General features: G+C 37.6%; 1 pseudogene; it reads right to left on the bottom strand.

Moving 5' to 3' along the window:
- Window positions 1-2,393: 2,393 nt before the first annotated feature.
- LOC138155456 (L-lactate dehydrogenase A chain pseudogene) lies at window positions 2,394-3,606 on the bottom strand (annotated as a pseudogene).
- Window positions 3,607-19,971: the final 16,365 nt, after the last annotated feature.

Consider the following 19,971-nt stretch of genomic DNA (forward strand, 5'->3'; position numbering starts at 1 on the left):
ATGATTCTGTGATCTTATAATTATTCTTTGTGGTCAAGCTTGGTCATCATTTTATTCTCAAATCATTCTGTTTCAATTGTTTTGTTTCCATTTATTTGGTGTAGTGTGCCATCACTTCTGATTCTGCTGCTGATCCTGATCGTCCTAATTATTTGCCATAAGTGGGGCACATGGAGGGCAGAAAGTCTGCCCTACTCATCTGCAGTGGCTCCAGTGAGAAAAAATGCCCATGCATAGAATGGAATGGAAGTCCCTGATTCATGCAAAGGGAGAAGATAGGTCTTTGCCTCAGAGAATCAAATTTAGATGGAAATGTCTTCTCCCCATGGTCAGAATTCAGGGGTCCCTATGGCTCCTGTGGAAACTTTCTCTCATAGGAATGCTCTCTCCAGTATTTCTTTTTTTTTTTTTTATAAAGCAATTGGGGTTAAGTAACTTGCTCAAGGTTACACGGCCAGTTACTTCTGGGTGTGGTGCTAAGTATCTGAGCCCAGAATTGATCCCCAGGTCATGCCGACACTGGGGCTGGTGCTCTTACTTGCTGTGCTACCTGGCTGCCCCTCTCTCCAGTATTTCAAGTTCCCTGGGAATTGGAAGGACACACCCCTATATACCAGAGACCTGGAACAAAGCCCCAATCATTCTCTGCTTATTATACTTATTCTTTTCCTGAACATTCTGTATCATGCTTTGCCCTTCTGTTTGCTAGTTTTACTCAGAATATGTATTCTTAATTGACGATTCCATTTAGTCTCACCCTGCGACTCTTACCTAATCTATTTCTTTTGAATAAGATATTCTTTTCTATAGCCATATTCTAGTTCTGGAAGATTTTGGAAAACAGCATAGGTAGTAGCTACATATATACTCTTCTAGAGCTGAATGACATTTACAACTTTAACAATAAGATTGTATTCACTTTAAAATCGCTTTTGTTCTTCAGGGGATTGAATATATACTGAAAGTATTAAAAAAATGCAAAGTACTCAGTAGCAAAAAGAGAGATGTTCTTCTACCTGAATGTCCCTCCATAGATAAAATAGTCATCTGTAAGGCTAAATGGACTCTTCTTTGTAGGCAGCTCCTCCCATTAAAATATGATTACCTCAAATTCAGAAGTGGAGTAGACCACAGGATAAGAGCTTACTATGGACTTGGTTTTGCTAATGCTTAGAGATCTCTTTGTTCCTTGGTGAAGTGCTCCTTATTTGCCAAGGTAGACTTTAGTACATGGTATCTGTTGGGCCCTGAGCCTCATTTCCCTAAATTAAAGATACCAGGGATATCAAATTTATGTCCTTATATTAGCATAGTTTATCTTGTTTGTTACCTATAGGTTGTCTATTTGTACGTAAAATTTTGAGGCCAAGGGCTTATTATTGCTGGCTTCTTTCTTGGATTTTGTCTTCTATGAAATTGTGGCTTTTTTGATAACTATTCTTCTTCCATTAAATTGCTCTCTATGATATCCAATTTGATGAATAAAAATATTAATACTTAAATTTATTGATAGATATTATCTCTGTTACTTAAACAGTTATCATCTACTTTCTGTGTGTATGTGTGTGTAAGTGTACACTACTAGAAATGTGAACAAACAAAACAAACCTAATTGAAAAACTGATGCCAGATCTACAGGTATCATCTTGTCAAGACTAACCAATGTTGTAGTTAATATTGGGCACATGATAGAAGTACTCTGGCCTTAGGACTTTTCCATCTAAGTCAGAAAAAAAGGAACCAATAACTAAGGTATATGAAGGTCCAGCTATGAAGCATGTGGACTAGATATGTCTTAATCTTTGTACCTTTTCAGTTAGTCTTCTTACCCTTCTCTCATGCTCTGTAATTCAGTGTCATTGGCCTTCTTGCTGTTCCTAATGCACCACATTCTGTCTCCCTACTTTTTCATCTCTCCCAGCTTTCCTGACTTCCTTGATGACTCAGGTTGTGTCCCATCTTCTATAGGATGCCTTTCCCAATCACTCTCTTCCCACCTACTAGTGCCTTCCTTCAGAGATTTCTTCCCACTTATATTGTGTGTGTGTGTAGACAAAAATCAGGTCCTCTGGAAATGTGATGCATGGGGCCATGCTGTAGAGCCCTAATGGAGAGGAGCACAAGGTAATCAATGCGTCAATAAAGAATTACTACTGTATGGTGTCTTGTAGCCAGGAGTGTTGTCTTCTAGACCTATGGGGACCTGTAGTACCTATATATAAGGCAGGTAGTTTATATACCTGTGGGGCATTATCTGCTTGACATCGACTACTGAGACTATACAAGTCACATCCAGCATCATATGGAAACATCAACAGGGTTTAAACAATAGTCACACTGTACTATTCCCCATTTCTAACTTTAGGAAGAGACTTAGGGTGTGTTCACAGGTTTTACATTTCTGGTGTTCAATCACTAATCAGAGGAAGGATTTGACCTATTTGAAAAGCACATCATACATAACCCTTTAACCACTGTCATGTTCTCTTGATGGCAGCTCATTAAAAGGTTTTAAAATTGCAACTCCTTCTGAATTCCCCAAAGAGTATCTGCACTCTTCCTTAAATGGCTCTCCTCCTCTGGATTCAAGTTTACCTTCACCATATCTGAAATGCTATTCTGCCCCAAGATACATGGGACACTAAGGAAGACATCCTCATTAATGCCATATAGGTCGTTAATCATGGTGGAAATTGGATGCACTCTCCTAAGATTCTTCATAATGCTTTCTGCCAGATCTGCCACAGACAAGCCTGTGGCCCAGGAAGTGTAGCCCTTCAGCTTGATCACCTCATAAGCACTTTCAACCACCTGTTTATGAACTTCTTTCCAATTCTCTGAATCAGCATCAGTTCCTATTTGAGGATTAACATTCTTCAGAGACACACCGGCAAGATTCACACCACTCCACACAGCAACACTGGAGTCTCCATGTTCACCAAGGACCCATCCATGACAGCTTAAAGAATGGACACCAAGTTTCTCCCCCATTAGGTAATGGAAACGGCCGGAATCCAGATTGCAACCACTTCCAATAACACGGTTTTTAGGAAAGCAACTTAGCTTCCAGGCCACATATGTCAAAATATCCACTGGATTGGAAACAATAAGCAGTTTGCAATTAGGGCTGTATTTAACAATATTGGGAATGATGAATTTAAAGATATTCACATTATGCGGGACCAAATTAAGATGACTTTTTCCCTCCTGTTGACGTGCCCCAGCACGTAACAATGACAAGTTTGGAGTTTGCAGTTACACTGTCGTCTTTTCCAGAAACAACCTTTGGCGTTTTGAGGAAAAGGCTTCCATGTTGGAGACCCATCATCTCTCCCTTTAGTTTGTCTTCTATTACATCAACTAAGGCAAGTTCATCAGTCAAATCCTTTGTTAAGATACTGATGGCACATGCCATGCCAGCTGCACCACCCCAACAACAGTGATCTTGTTCTGGGGAACCTTTTCCTCCTTTAGGACATTCAAAATCAGCTGATCCTTAACAGTAGATGCCATTTTGGGGAATATCAAGGTTGCTGCTGTAGGCTGCGAAAGCTGTGAGTTATACATGAGACTGCTACTCCCAGAATCGCGCTAGTTCCTCATCTATAAAATGAGCTGGAGAAGAAAATTTCAAACCACTCCAGTATCCTTACCAAGAAAATGGGGTCAAAAAGAGTTGAATGCAACAGAAAAATAGCTGAACAATATACATATATGTGTGTTACATACATGTAGTTACATATATGTAGTTAAATTCATATTGTCTCGCCCATTAGAATGTGAGCTCCTTGAGGTCAGAACTTAGCATAGTACCTGACAGTATGGGCTTAAAAAATGTTTATTGATGAAGATAGATAAAGGAGAAGACAATACTCACTGAAGTCAGGTGTTATATGACTCCTTCTTGCTTGTGTCTTTTTTACACTATAATTTGGTGGTTGCATACACTGCTATGGATATAATCAACCCCAACCCTACATTACCTAAAGACAACACTTTTCTATTACAAATCCTTTTATAAATTCTATGTACTAAGAGTTTAAAAATAAATTCTTATTTGTTTCCTGAAATGCAGAATTTTTGGGGAGTTACATAACCACATGTAACTTCTGCCTAGAAACTAAAGAGAAAAGAAATTCAAATGTCATTTTTAATATTGTAGTTTAACAGGAACTGTTATAGACAGTAGTTTTAAAAAAATAATACTAAGATTGACATGTAATAGATGACAACAAGATCTAATTGAGAAAATTGAACTCGGGTGGTTTGTGGGGGTCCTTCAAATTTCCATTTCTTAGTTTACACTGCCAGCTAAATTGCTGACCTTTCTGTGCTTGTTTTCCACTAATGTAATTCTTTTTCCAACTGGCAAATTCGGCTTTTTAAGGCATTCTTCTCCTCATTGGCTTTGTGAGCCTCTTTTGCCATTTGAGTTAGTCTATTTTTTAAGGTATTATTTTCTTCAGTCAGGTTGTTGACTCTCATTTTATAATTTTTCTTGCATCATTCTCATTTCTCTTCCCAATTTTTCCTCCATTTTTCTTATTTGGTTTTCAAAATCCTTCTTAAGCTCCTCTATGGCCTGTAAGCAGTTTATTCTTTTCTTGGAAGCTTCTGGTGCAGGAATTCTGACTTCGCTGTCTTCCTCCTGTTCCATGCCCCAATCCTTTTTGTCCCCATAAAAGGAGTCCAAAGTTGGATTACTGTGCTTGCCTTGCTTCCCTCATTTGCTCACGTTGCCACTCAATTACTTGACTTTTGAGATTTTTGTCACAGTAGAACTTTGCTACCAGAGGGGGGACCTTTGTCCCAATCGATGGGGTTGTCTCAGTTGCTGGAGTTATTAGTTGGGTACCTTCTCTGAAGCCTCCCCAAGCTCTGGCAAACTGGTCACGCACCCCAGGACCTCCACCCTAGATCGCAATCCAGATCCAAGCAGATTAAAGCAATAGCAATTACCCTTCAGCAGTTACCCCTGGTTGCTTGGTCCCCCTACAGTCTGCAGGCTCTGAAGCAGCCATGTGGTGGTGGCTGCATGGCTGCAGCGCCTCAGCCGCTTCTTGCCCTGGGGGAAAAGGCTGACCATACTCTGGAATTCCCAGGTCCCAAAGTCCACACTGCACTGACCTCTTACTTTGTCCTTAGCATCTATAGATTGATAATTCTGGAAACCACCACAGCTGCTGGTGATCTGAAGTCCTTCCAGCAGGTGGCTGGCCTGAGGCTAAAACCTCTGGGTCACCAGCAGGGCTGGGCTCAGCTCCCAGAGCTCTGCACTGGCCACTTCCTGCTGGCCTGCTGGGCTGTCCTCAGAGGGAGGTTAGTTTCTCTGTGTCATTTTGTGGGTTCTGTACCTCCAAAGTTTGTTCAGAGTCACCTTTTACATGGAGGAGGGGGAAGTGGGAGCCCTGTGGAAATCCTGTTTCTACTCCACCATTTTGACTCTGCCCCCTCCACTAATGTGAAATGAGAGCAGTGAACCTTGTCACCAGTCTAGTCTATTCAAGGTAGACAGTTTGTAGGCTGCTCTGTGACACTTTGAGGAAAGCTGACTTGGATAGAAAAAGAGCCAGTTCTACTGGCTGAGTACAGTCCAGACTTTAAATTTCTTTCATCCTCACAATAGCTTTTTAGGTCTTTTCTACAAGAATTTGAACTCAGTCAAGGATGATTCAGAGGAAAAGTAGACATCTACAGAGTGCTTAAATCAAGGAACATAAGATATCTATCAATCCTAAAATGGCCTCTTTCAGAACAGTCCTGAAACTCACATTAAAATTTCCATCCCCTCCCCCCAAATAATTTCTTTTGAAATGGTTTAGTTAGCTTCTTTGCATATGTTTCTTAATAATTTTAAAATATGGAGTCATTTATGAATATAAATGTAATATGATTTTGTCTCCACAGGAAGACAGCAAAATATGTAATTTGGGCAAAACACTTCTATTCAGGTAAAAAGAGGATTTGGGGTGATCTGAATTATCCTATGGGTCTGTTTCTATAACCTCTTATATGCAGACAAATGATATTCTAAACTTCTTAGAGGATAAGTTGCTCTATAGAGATAGGGTCTTACATCTTGAGGTGTAAAAGAGATTTCACTAGTATAAATCAGTTATCTACAAGTAAACTCACACTTCATTACTTTAATGTATGTATGCAGTGGATATGAATCTTTCCACCAGGACTGGTGATCTCCACTGACTGGTGCAGATTACTTCCCATCCATGTCTTTGATTCCATATGATTCTTCTGCATGTCTTGTAAATCTTCACAGAAGAATATAATCTTCACTATATTACTCACATATATACTGTGAGTAATCTATATGTTTGGACCTCTTTTGCTCAATACTGAACAGAATTTTCTTTTTTTTGGATTTACAAGTGAATTTTATCAGGTCTTCAAAGAATTCTGATAATACATAAACTGCAAAAAGGAAGGATCTTACCAAATTTCTTCTAAGATGCAAATATGATCTTGATACCTAAATAAGAGAGTCAAAACATGGAAAGAAATCTATAGATCAATATTCCTAATGAACATTGATGTAAAAATTTTAAATAAAATATTGGCAAAGAGGCTATAACAAAATATCAATCACAAAGATTATACAAAGGTTGATCTTTCTGTCTTAAGTCTCTCTCCACTCCAGTCCATCCTTTACTTAGTTGACAAAGTGGTCTCTCTAAAGTTCAGATAATGGTTATGTCATTCCCCTACTTAGTACATTCCATTGACTCCCTATTAACTCTAAGATTAAATATAAAATCCTCTGGTCTTTAAAGCCCTTCACAACCTGGTCCCTTCATGTGTAGTTAAGCTCTCTGAGAAGACCTTACAAGCTTTCATTTCCTTTTCAGTCATGCTTTTCTTAACGCTACAGTCTGGTTTCTGATCTTTTCATTCAACCAAAATTGCTATTTCCAAAAGTACTAATAATCTCCTAATTGCCAAATCTGATGACTTTTAAAAATATTTTATTTGCTTTAATGAGATAAGATCCACTATCTAGATTCTCCCCACCCACTCCCCATGGAGAACAAAATAAAAACAAAAAAAACCCATTATAAATGTATATACACAACCACTTCCTCTTCCTTTGAGCCATCCTAAGTAATCATAAAAATGGTGAGGTACTCTCTTGATCCAGAAAAGCCCACAAAATCATGCAAGTCAAGGGGTTCAAATCTCCAGGTCCACTTTAAGAACACACGTGAAACAGCCCAAGCTATCAAGGACATGCATATCTGAAAAGCTACCAAGTATTTGAAAGATATCACATTGAAGAAACAGTGTGTTCCTTTCCGTCGATATGATGGTGGAGTTGGCAGGCGTACCCAGGCTAAGCAATGGGGTTGGACACAGGGTCAGTGGCCCCAAAAAAAATGCTGAATTCTTGCTGCATGTGCTTAAAAATGCAGAGAGTAACGCAGAACTGAAGGGTTTGGATGTGGATTCTCTTGTCATTGAGCATATCCAGGTTAACAAGGCTCCCAAAATGCAATAGCATACTTACAGGGCTCATGGTCAAATCAATCCATATGTGAGTTCTTCCTGCCATGTTGAGATGATACTTACCGAAAAGGAACAGATTGATCCTAAACCAGAAGAGGAGGCTGCTCAAAAGAAAAGGATATCCCAGAAGAATTGAAGAAACAAAAGCTTATGGCACGGGAGTAAATATGACATTAGAGTGCAAATACAAGTGAAATGAAACCATTTGTTACAGTAAAAAAAAAAATATATATATATATATATAGCCAATCAAGATAAGCTTCCAATCAAATTCTCATTCTTTGCTACCTCAAAAGGAGACATATTTTGTATATCCTTAGAGTGTTTTGCTTAAATTAATCTCTCCTTTAATCTCTTCTCCTTCTAGTTCCTTCTCCTCCTTTTCTTTTTTTTTTTAAGCAATCAGGGTTAAGTAACTTGCTCAAGGTTACACGGCCAGGTGTTTCTGGGTGGGTGCTAAGTGTCTGAGCCTGGGATTCGATCTCCAGGTCTTCTCAACACTGGAGCCGGTGCTCTTACTCGCTGTGCTACCTGGCCGCCCCTTCCTTTTCCTTTTCTCTTCTGTTTTCCTGTTGAGTGAATGTATCTCTGTGCCCAAGCTGTGTTTTTCTCTGAGGTATTCCTTGTAGATGTTTTGGAGTCATTCTCATCTTTGACGTTTCTGTCTTGAGCTTCTCTACTACCATAATAGCTCATTATAGTGGGATTCTTTTTTTGTTTGTCAATTCTTTCAACCTACTTCCTGATTTTGGACTTGATGTTAGGGCCAGACTCTGCCATACTTTGGAAAAGACCCTGATTTGGGGAAAGATTGAAGGGAAAAGGAAAAGGGACAACAGAGGATGAGATGGATAGATAGTATCATGGAAGCAATGAACACAAACTTGGACAGACTTTGAGAGATAGTGAAAGATAGAAGAATCTGGTGTGTTATGGTTCATGATGTCACAAAGAGTTGGACACAATTGAACAACTGCCTCACTTCTATAGGGAAGGTATAGGACCGTCCTGTTGCTGCTTTCTTGGGTTATTATTGTACTATTCCATGATTTTAGGAACATGCCGATTACTTGTAAGCTTTCCATGTTTCCAACAGGGTCTAATCCTAGGCACCTGATTGATGCTCTGCAAGTTCCTGATGTTGGTTTGGGTCCAAGCAAGAGTAGGCTGCTGTTACATTCTCCCTATCAGCTAGCTAGAAATCTCTGTTGGCTCAGCATCAGAATTTTGGCCTAGGAATCTCACCCTGGTATTTCTCTTCATGCTGGGATAGACATTGAAGAGAAGACCCTGCTTTGTACCTGAAGTTTCCTGTTGCAGACTTCTGAACTTCCTCCTTTCTCCATATACTACCCAGGACCACCGTATCCAGGAATGCTATTTCAGTGTGCAGGTTCCCTTCTCAGTCTAACCAGAATCTGTGATTTGGATCAAGGTACTGGGCTACAAAACTGAAAATTCTCCTCTATCTCTGTCACAGTGCTTTGCTATGGACCAGCTGGTGCCCTAGTATGAGTTTGAGAACTCCTCTTGCCCTGGTACACAGCCTCTCCCTGGGTGCTGGAATGCTAATGTGGAATGCTCCCATCCCATCCAGTCTTCATTGTCATGAGACCTCTTTGTCTGTTTCCCCATAGTGAGCTGGGTTGGAGAAATGACTCACTGTGGTTTTTTTTCTGGCTTCTCCCATTACGATTTGCTTTGGTGCATTTTCTGGATCTGTTTGGAGGAGTTTGTAAAGGGAAATTCAGTAAACAACTTCTTAGCATTCTACTACCTCGATTCTACCTCTCTAAATAATAAATTCCAACATGTTTTGCTATTCTTATCTTTGCATAGAAGTCCCCAAAGTATCAAGATACTATTCACTGACTTTGAATGATCTTGCCAAATTTGTTACACAATTTCTCTCCCCCTTTGTCTTCTGCAACAGATCATAGGTGTTTAAGTTTCAGTGATCACCATGGAGTTCCATTTGCTAATACATGTCATGGGACCTTCAAGGTGAGCTGACCAAGAGTATTGTAAAGCTGAGTTCCTTGGTGTCTTTGGTGCATGATGAAATTAACTCCATTATTTTCCTCTTGAAGAAGATGTGAGTTATCCTTTTCATTTAACTAGAGCTTTTTATCTTTTCATTTCATTTATAGCGAGAATATATTTATATAGCCACCCTTCCTCTTTCTTTTGAATTCCAGTGCCTTATCTCCAATTGCCTGCTGGGAATCTCCACCTAGATGTTCCTTAGGCATCTCAAATTCAACATGTTCTAAACAACTCATTGTTAGCTGTGCCTAGCCCACCTATTTCTCTCTTTTTGTTGAAGGTATCACTTATTGAGTTTCACAACATAGGAGTAATCCTCAACTCTCCATTCTTCCTCACTCTGTATTACTTGGTATATCTTGTCGACTCTATCTATACAACTCAGTCTCTCTAATTAGTCATGCTTGTTATAGCTCTCAAGGCAGGTAGGTGGTACAATGTATGGAGAGCTGTCCCTGGAGTCAGGAGAACCTAAGTTTAAGTCCAGCCTCAGACACTTGTGACCTTTGCTACATTACTTAATTACTCCACCTCAGTTTTCTTATCTATAAAATGAAAATAATAATAGCACCTAGTCCCCATGGTTGTTGGAAGGATAAAATGAGTTAATATTTTTAAAGCCCTTTGAAATCCTTAAAGTGCTATTATAACTACTACTACTGCTGCTGCTGCAACCACCACTACCACCACTTGACCACCACCTTGGTTTGCAGTTTCTTTGGGCCTTCTGATTTTGACTCATATTGTATAACTAGATATCATTACCCATTACATACCTTGGATTTTGCCTATTAGGCATTTTCATTCTGTCTTCTCCAATCCAAAGACTGTGTTTTATCTTTTGAAAAGAAAGCTGGAGAAAAGTATAAGTTGAATAGTTTTGTCTTCTCTCCATCCAATGTCATTATCTCATCTATGCTGAGTAATGGTTTTAGTTCTTCTTTCATTTTCTTCTTTTCTCCACTATAAGTAACACACAGACTTTTTGACATGCAAACAGTTCAAAATAGGAAAAAACATAAGAAAAATAAGAGACTGTAGTTAACAAAGAAAAATCTTAACAATAAAAATAGATTTCTTGTGATTCTAGGTCTACACAAGGCTATTGGTTTTTTTCAAGTTCTACATTGATCAAGTGTTTAAGAGCAAACAAAGGTCATTAAAGGATAGAAAAGGCTAACAATTTAAGAAGGATCAAAGAATCAGGAGAAAGGAAAGAAAATGAATATAATTACTAATACACGGACTCAAATCCATGTTACTTCCTGAAGAAAACATTTTTTATTCAAGGGTTCATACTAAGATAGAAATAGCTAAGGAAAGTAGAAGGGAGACAAGTGATAGGAGGCAGTTGGTGATAATTCTCATCACATCTGACTTTGAGTGGGGAGTGGGAAGTGATATTTCTAGTTCTTGGCCTACTTGGGGGAACATGGTAAGAAAAAGCAGTAAGAAAAGGGATATGGGAAGAAGAAGTGGGGCTTAAAATAATGGGGAGAACATTGAAAAAGTCCCTTAAATTATGAGTTCTTCAATTAATTTCTTAGTGTCTGGTTGTAGTTTCTGTGACTTTTTTTATAGAGTCAACTTAGGGCTCTTAGTCAAAAGGGCACTGACTCTGGAGACAGAGTATCTGGGTTGGAATCCTACCTTTGACACCACCTATATAACCTTAGGCAAATCACTTAGCTTCAGTTTCCTCATCTGTAAAATGAGGGAGGAGAAATGAGGTCCCTTCAGCTTTAGATCTGTGATCCTCTAACATATACATAAGGTTTGGTTTGCTATTTAGAATTTTGCAATCAGATCTGCCATCTTCCTCTGGCAAATGCAAATTAATCTATATTGCTTGCTAGAGCATACATGCATAAACACATCTTTACATAGTTATATTAATAATTAGGACCTTTTTTTTTGTATTGGAAGTTTATAACCTTTCAACTTTAAAATTTGAGATAGCATTCATACACAGGATCCCAAGGGGAAAACATATAATAAGCACCTGCCTCAGAGGATCTTTTCTGAGAATGTAGTCCAAGTCCATCCTCTTACCACTGGTGAGGCACCTAAGAAAAAGAACTACTTGGGGAAGTTCATGTTGATATTTGTTTACTGTATTTCTTTGTAGTTTTAATTGCTTCTTGCTCTCTTTTGCTTTTACCCCCTAAAATAAACTGAGAAGGTTTTCCCAATTTTAATTTCACAGGTAATAATCTAACTGTGCCCAATGGCCCCAAAGATTTGGTACCATAGATAATCTCCATATCTTCCTTGTTAGCCAATCTTTAGTAAACTGAGAAATATTTTTGTCCTATAGTTTCATAGCCTCATATCTCCAACCAATTACTCCAAGATCCCAAAGTATATCTGGAAGCAGAGGTCACAGAGTAACAGTCACCATCCCAGAACTGCCCCCAAAGAGGAAGTATTTTAGCAATCATCAAAGATAGACTTTTCCTGTATGCTTCCCAGCTACCAGCTCTGCAATATACCATTTCCACTGGTAATTATCCCTGCTCCCTTTCCACAGGAGCTTTGAACTCTGCCCCTTGAACCTTCCTGGGCTCTAATAGGTGAATTTTTACCTTAAATTGCCTGGAACAAGGTCTTCTGACTTTCCAGCAACCAGCTCCAAATTATTCCTTTATGTGTGTGCCTTACTGCTGTCCTAATTTTCCAGCTCACTTTTATGTGTTAACTTGCCCTGTTAGAATATAATGTCCTAGAGGGCAGGAACTATCTTGCTTTCTTGTATGGGTATCACCAGTGTTTAGCACAGTGCCTGGCACAGAATAAGTACTCAACAAAAGCTCTGTCTGTTTCTTCCTGTCTCTTACTACCCAGGACCATCCTATCCAGGAATGCTATTTCAGTGTGCGGGTTCCTTGTCTCTGTCTCCCTCCAAAAAAGAAAAACTGAGAAGGAACCTCAATTTGGACGCAGTTTTGGAAGATAGCAGCCATCCTCTCTTATATCCAACTTGTGAAGGATATCATCTAATTCTCTGGATATATGTGGCTTGTGCAGAGTTTTCCTCATTTTCCCTAGTGCAGACACTATTACCACATAATAATTATTCTAATGTATTAATTCAAATGAATTAAATGGAAGAAAACATAAGCCTAAAATTGTAATCTTAATCACAAATGAATTAAACTCCCCAATAAAAAGAAGATGAATAGTAGAATGAAGAAGAAAATAAAACCCAACAATGTGTTGCATATAAGGAAAAAAATAAAGACAGGTACAAAATGAAGATGAGGAGCTGGAAAATAATTTACTAGGCATCATGTGATCCCAAAAACAAATAAGCAGGAGTTGCAATCATGATTACAGATAAGGCAACAATAAAACTTCATAATGACCAGGGAATAAATAGGGAAAGTTCTTTATATTTAAAAGTACCATAGATGATAAAAATGTCATCAAATATATATGTACAAAATTGTATTGTGTCTAAATCCATAATGAAAAAGACATGGATAGCAATATAATAATTATATAAGGCTTTCATTTTCCACTTTCAGAGGTATATGCATCTGTAGCGGCAAGCACCCCAAGCGTCCCTAGGGTGGCTGCTCACACAGGTTCTTGGATCTGCTTTGATAAAGGAAAGCAACTCAAAATGGGTTAACAAGCTTACTTTAATCAGTCAGACATATATCATTTACCTTGTTCAGGGGAAAAGGTCAGCACCCCGAACTTCAAAGTACACAGACAGAATTATCAAGACAGAAAAAGATCTAGTAGACAGATTTCAAACTGTCCAACCATTACATCCATACCAAATCAACATCTGGCTTTCAACATCTGGGTTTTTCAAAGGGTGGGGGCGCTCCAGACAACGGCTTCCCAGAATACATATCAAATCACAGAACACTTCTCAAAGTGAGCCCCCAAAACAAAGCTACACATCAGGGCTTATATAGCCTTCTCCTGGCTCAGAGAATGTAACAACCTTATTGACCCACTGGCCAATCAAAAAGTATCTACTGAAAAACAAGCCTCCCACCCCAGGCTTCAGGTGCACTTTAGCCTAGGGGCAGGGAAGATCTTCCAAATTTGCATTCCCATTACAGCATCTAACAGAAATATAAAAATGAAACCATAAAGCTAAACAGACTAAATATAAATGGCTTGTGGCACCTTCTGAATAGGAATATTAAAGAACAGACACTTTTTAGCATCCCATAATTCTTTTGCAAACTGACTACAATTTAGGAAATCAATCAATTAATCAACAAATATTTATTGTTACGTCCTGTGCTAAGCACTGAAGATAAAAATACAAAAGTATGATCATCTTGGACCTCAAAGACCTGGGGGATGACCTGTCATATTCAATGAACATCATGGATGTCAGTGTGCCTGGATTACAGAGTACATGGTGGGTGGGTATAAGATAAAAGAAAACTGAAAAAGGTAGAGGGGCAGGTTACAAAGGGTTTTGAGTGTCAAATAGCATTTTATGTTTGCTCCTAAAGATGATAGGGAGCCAATGAAGTTTATTGAATGTGTATGAATGGAGAAGTAATATGGTTAGACTTGCTTTTTAGGAAGATCACTTTGACAGCTGAATGGAGGATGGATTGGAGTAGGGAGATCAACCAGCAGGGCATTGCAATAGTCCAAGTATGGGTTTATGAGGACCTATAGCAAGATGGTGGAGTGTCAGAGGAAAGTAGGGGGCACATTCAAGAGATGTTACAAAAATAAGATCAAAAGACAATGCAACAGGTTGGCTATATGGGGTGAGAGAGAGTAAGGAGTTAAGGATGACATCTAGATTTTGAATATGGGTAACTGGGAGAATGACCATTAATAAGGAAGTTAGGAAGTGGAGAGGGTTTTAGGGAAAAGATAATGAGATAAGTTTTGGGTGTGTTAAATTTAAAATGTCTATGGTACATCCACTTTGAGATGTCTAATAGGCAGTTGGAGATGTGAGACTTGAGGTCAGTAGAGAGGTTGAGAATGCTCAGCATAGAGATCATAACTAAATCTATGAGAATTTATGAGATCAACAAGTGAAATGGTATAGAAGGAGAAGAGAGGCCCGGACAGAGGCCTGGGGTCACCTATGGTTATTGATTATGACCTGAATGAAGGCCCAATAAAGAAGACTAAAAAGGAGTGGCCAGATAAGTAGAAGGAGAACTAGGAGAAAGTAGTGTTCCAAAAACCTAGAGAGAAGAGATTATCGAGGAGAGGTGCATGATTGACAATGTCAGTGGCTACAGAGAAGTCAAGAAGGATATGGATTGGGAAAAGACCAGTATATCTGACAATTAAAAGATCATTAGAAACTTTGGAGAGCATTATTTCAATTGAATGATAATGTTGGAAGTTAGACTATAGAGACTTAAGAAGAGAGTGAGAGGAAAGGAAGTGGAAACACCTATTGTAGATTAGATACCTTTTCAAGGAGTTTGGTCATATAAGAGAGAGAAATGTGGGACATAATGAATGGGGATGGATGGATAATGTAAGGGGTTTTTTTGAGGAGGAGGGAGAAATGGGTATATTTGTAGGAGGTAGTGAAGTAATCGTAAATAAGGAGAGATTGAAGATAAGTGAGAAAGTGGATATGATAGAAGGGGTAATTTGCTGGAGAAGACAAGATGGCATGAGATCACTTGTACATGTGGAGGATTTTGTCTTAATAAGGAAATGGTCCCCCTCATTATGTGAGATAGGTATAAAGGAGAAGATAGTGGAAGAAAGTATTTGGGTGATGTCAGATGAAGATGAAGGAAGAGTGAGCTTTTGATGAACATTCTTTAACTTTTCCAGTGTAATACAAAGCAAGGTTCTCTACTAAGAAGATGGAAGGAAGGGGAGCCATGGGAGTTTTGAAGAGAGATAAGGTTTGGAAGAGCTTCAATAATGAATGGGGTAGTGAATAAATTAGAGGAATATAGCAGTAGTGAACCAGTTGAGCTTTGTAACATGAATTTGTCATGGACCTAATCAAAGAGGTTTCATGATTTTCTCCAGCTTCATTCAGCAGCATGTGTATAGGAGTAAAGGCAATGGATGATGACAGTGATCTAAGGCTGAGGCTTGGCAGTGAGACTGAAGATAGAGTAAGAGGGAAAGGGACTCAAGAGCAGAAGACGATGTAAAATTGAACCTGGTTCACCAAGGGGTCAAGATGGAGAAGAGAGGAAAGTGTAGCTGGTACAAGGGTTGATGGCCAGGGAAAGAACTCAGAGGTCAAGGAATTGTAGGTGTGAACTAAGAACAGAATTTGGCTCACAAGGCAGAGGGAGAATTAGGATGACAATAGATATGATTAGATAAGGGAACCTTAGAATCCAAGAACATGGAAGTGGTAGATTTGTGGGTAATGGCAAGATTAAGGTTACGACTATATTTTTTGGGGTGGGGGGTGTGAAGGAATAGGTCATGTGAAATGAATGAGTTGAGGAAGTATGAGGTTAGTGTGTTTGAGGAAATATCAATATAAATGTTGAAATCTCCTAGTGTGAGGGTAGGAGTTGAAGAAGAAAGATGGTACTAGTCACTGAACTCACAGAGGAAAGAATAGGAATGTCCTGGAGATTGATAGACAGTAACTACCAGAATTTTAATTGTGTGGTAGATATGAATTGAGTGAACTGAAAAGAACTAAGAAGAAATAGGAAAGGATATAATCTGAAATAAAAGCAAGTTTGTTACCTATAGCATGTATTAATTAGAATGGGGAATACGAGCAAAAGATAGGGACCTAAATGGAAGCTATCACCAATCATAGCAATCACAACCAACCATGCTCTGAACAATAAGTGGATTGCAGAACAACACAGAAAAATTCATAAATATGTGAAATAAAATACATTAAAAAAACAACATACAAAAAGTCTGGGTGATACAGCTATTGTAGTCCTCAAAAGAAAACTTATATCGCTGAAAACATTTACAAACTATAGAAAGCAGTTATTCATGAATTGATCACGCAATTAAAAATCAGATAATCAACAAAATAACTACATACCTCAAAAACAAAAAAGAAGTAATCATGAAAATAAACAAATAGAGAAAATTGAAAAGACTTTAAAAAGTGACTATAAAAACAAGTACAGTAAACTCATTTAAAAAAAGATTAACAGAATTCACAAAGCATTGGACAAATCAATGGAAAAAGAGTCAAAAATCAAATTATGAAAATGTAAAATTAAGTGAATTTACAATAGAGAAAACATCAAAAGAATGATCAGAAATTGTCATACACATAGTCCAGAGAAACCGAGAGCTTAAAGGAAATGGATAATTATATACAAAAATATAAAATAAGCTTGCAAAATAAGAAACAGTGATCTTATACATCCCAATCTCATCAAGAGAAGTAGAACAAGCTATAAAGTTCATGTGGATTTATGAATGTATCCTATAAAAATTTAAAGAGCAATTAATAGTTATATTATACTGATTCTCAATAATTAAGAAACACTTTTTAAATATCATACAATTGACTAAAAGATATAGACACTGTTGCCCTGACTAGTTTTATTGACTATATATTTTTTAAAAAGCATTTGATTTGGTTAAGCAAAAGATTCTCCTCCAAAAAGGTGTCATTCATGCATATGTCAAAAATTTTAAAGATCCTCAAAACATAATAACATGGATAACTTTGTTGGATGAAACTTTAATGTCAGTTGAGCCTTAAAATAAAGAAAGTTATGTTGGTCAAAGGCATTTGCCACTTTCATGAAGGAGATCCAAGGCCGACTTCAAGGTGAAGAATGATTCCCTACAGATAGATAGTAGGAGGTCTTATAGGTACTCCTATTTATGGATGACATTGTGCTGATTGACCCAAGCCCAAGAATATTGCAGGGCCTCCTGGATGAGATCTTAAATCCTTAAAAATGATTTGGCTTTAGTTGTCCACAAATAAAAAACAAGTGAATGAAAAATGCCTTTAGTGCTTTTCCATCATTATGTGTGTCTTTGGTAAAACTTTAGATGTACAATAAATTGGACATAGGATTGAATGGAAGGATTCCTTTTGAAAATAGCAAAGATTTTTTTTAATGACCCAAGGCTTTACCTGAAACAAATATCCATCTTTCTAGTACCATTATTTTTTGGGCATTGATGTATGGCTACAAGCTGTGGAACACTACAGGCTCCAAAATATTGAAACTAAAAATCACCCAAAGGGCCAAAAGAGGTATAGGGTGGATAGGAGCTGGCTTTTAACACACTGCAAAAAATTTCAAATCAATGGAGTAAAGGAAGTGATTAAAGAAATCTGTGAAAGAAAAGATCACTGTGACCTATAAAATGAAGGAGTTGGACTACATAATCTCTCAGAACCCTTTCAGGATGAATTCTATGATCCTGTGCTCCTCCATTATGGTATCAAAAGTAACCAAGAAAGGTTCCAAAAATGCTGAGTGAATCCTGTGTGTTAAATTTATAGGAGAAAATGAACAAGGGTGGCACAGAATGGGCAGGCATGGATGGAATCCTTATCATTGGAGAGAAAACTCACCTCACTGAAATTCACAGGTCTATTTGCATATTTGAGTAGTGAGTAACTGAGAATGAAAACACTTTATCAGAATTTTTTATGAGACAAATATGGTCATGATACCTAAACTACTGAGGAGATAAAGCAATTGTAATCAAATTTTAGTAGTAATATTAATGAAGAAATTTTTATAAAATCTTTGTAAACATACAACAACCATGTATGTATGAAATTGTTTATTGTGACTTAGTTGGATTAATAGGATGCAATGTTTGGTCAAAATTATAAAAATAATTAATAGTTAATCATATAAATACCAAAATACCATGATTAAGTGAATAGATATAAAAACTCTTTGACCAAATACAACATTAAATCATGTTAAAAACTCTAAAAAAGCATTGGCACAGAACAAAGCTTATTTAAAATGATTAAAAAAAACTCTGTCTAAAATCAAGAGCTAATGTTATGTGCAGAGGCAAAATACAGGAAATTTTCTGAGTAAGTATTGGGCTAAAACAAAGATACATCTTTTACCCAATACTATTTGTCATAGTTCAAGTAATACTAGTTATATCTATAAAGCAAGAGAGAGAAGTTAAAAATCAGCAAAGAGGAAAGGAAATTATCCAGACATTATGGCGCTTTACTTAGAAAACTCTAGAAAATCAGCAAAGGAACTAATCAAGACAATAACATCAGAAAAGTGGTAGATAAACATTAAGTACAGATAAATCATGAGTATTTCTATATCATGTCAATGAAAACAACAGAAAATTATTTTTTAAAAATTAATTTGTTGTTCATCCTTTGTTTTCAAAGAGGGCCATTCACATTATGGGTGATGTTCTGACTTGCCTATGAAATGGATTTATATACGATAGAGTTTCATAAAGTCATAATCCTCACTCTCTTCCAGAGTCATCAAAGACTGATGGCAGGACAACTGGCAATGGCCTGGGATGCAGTAAATGATCTTGGCATCTTCCATATCTGATCAAGCTCTAAGAACTCCTTAGTTTCTGCTTCAGCTGCCTTCATGACCTTAGGAACAAATTGTTCTCATCCTTCCATTTCACCAGGGAAGTCTTTACATGCTTGGAGTAGATGTTCTCTTTATTCACTGACAGATTTGAGGCCTGTCCATGGCCACTGAATATGCTATAGCTTCTTGGATGAAAGGTGGACACTAAAGATGGATGAATAGCCCTGAAAAGGGCTTGGCAAGCCCTCACACCAGAGGTGCTAGTCCTCTCTGAACATATTAATATAAAATAATTTAAATTAACTACAAAATGCCTAAAATATCCAGGAGTTAACATTCTCCAAGATACACTCAAGACTTAGATAAATACAATTATAAACACTCTGCAGAAATAAATGAAGACAACTAATTGGAGAGAGGCATAGGCTGATTGATTAGGCTGCCCCAATATAGTCTAAATAAATAGCCTGACTAAATTAATTTACAGATTTAATGCTATGCCTAAGTACCAATGACTTATTTTATAAAATTAATTAATGTAACAAAATTCATTTGAAGAAAAAAAAGATCTAAAGTCTGAATGGAAATGCGGGAGGCACAAATGATGGAGACAGCATTTTCAGATTTCAAAGAACATTATGACATAATCCTCAAAACTATTTGGTACTGGATAAAAAATAGAAAAGAATATCAATAGAACTGTCTAGAATAGTAGGATCAAGAAGCAATTAAACCAAGCAGCCCAATACTTAATAAACTCCCAAAGACAAACTATTGGGGGGAAGATTCCCTATTTAACAAGAAAGTCTGAGAAAACGAGAAAACGGTTTTTCAGAATTTAGGTTTAGGCCATCATTTTATACAACATGGCACAATGAGCTCCAAGGAGATATGTAGAAAAGTCACTTCATTTTAAAGAATAGACAATGGGGAGGTACAT

This window comes from Petaurus breviceps, unplaced genomic scaffold, assembly GCF_028583685.1.
Source record: "Petaurus breviceps papuanus isolate PSGF00001 unplaced genomic scaffold, PetGlider_PUasm1.0 91133, whole genome shotgun sequence".
Classification (NCBI taxonomy): domain Eukaryota; kingdom Metazoa; phylum Chordata; class Mammalia; order Diprotodontia; family Petauridae; genus Petaurus; species Petaurus breviceps.